Genomic DNA, 484 nt, shown 5'->3' with positions numbered 1-484 from the left:
GCTCACGGGCCTAGTTGCTCTGCGGCATGTGGGATCTTCCCAGACCAGGGCTCGGACCCGTGTCCCCTGCATTGGCAGGCAGATTCTCAACCACTGCACCACCAGGGAAGCCCAGGAATGTTTCTTAATAAAATGTGATGAGCCATCACTATTGAATGAAATCATCAACTGTTCTCTGAAACTCCTATGAATCCACCCAGACAGGAATCTTTCCTTCCTCCTTAACCACCCCAGAGAACAGCTGAGTCCTCACGTTCCCAAGTGTCTCTCTTCTCAGAATCAGTGTTCAGAATAAGCAACTTCCTTTTTCAATCATCCTGAAAAGAGTGGAGCAATGATGAGCTCATGCTGCCCCCTCCTGGCCCACCCACTCCCTAACAAGGAGCATACATTCACTCTGTCCTGACCCTCTTTGGCTCTTTTTACTCCTGTGAAAAAAAAAGAAAAAAACAACAGAATGCCCCCACAAAAGTCAAATGTCTTT

The sequence above is a fragment of the Balaenoptera acutorostrata genome, chromosome 1 (assembly GCF_949987535.1).
Source record: "Balaenoptera acutorostrata chromosome 1, mBalAcu1.1, whole genome shotgun sequence".
Taxonomy (NCBI): domain Eukaryota; kingdom Metazoa; phylum Chordata; class Mammalia; order Artiodactyla; family Balaenopteridae; genus Balaenoptera; species Balaenoptera acutorostrata.
The sequence above is the reverse complement of the archived record's forward strand: the minus strand, read 5'-3'. Positions refer to the sequence as shown.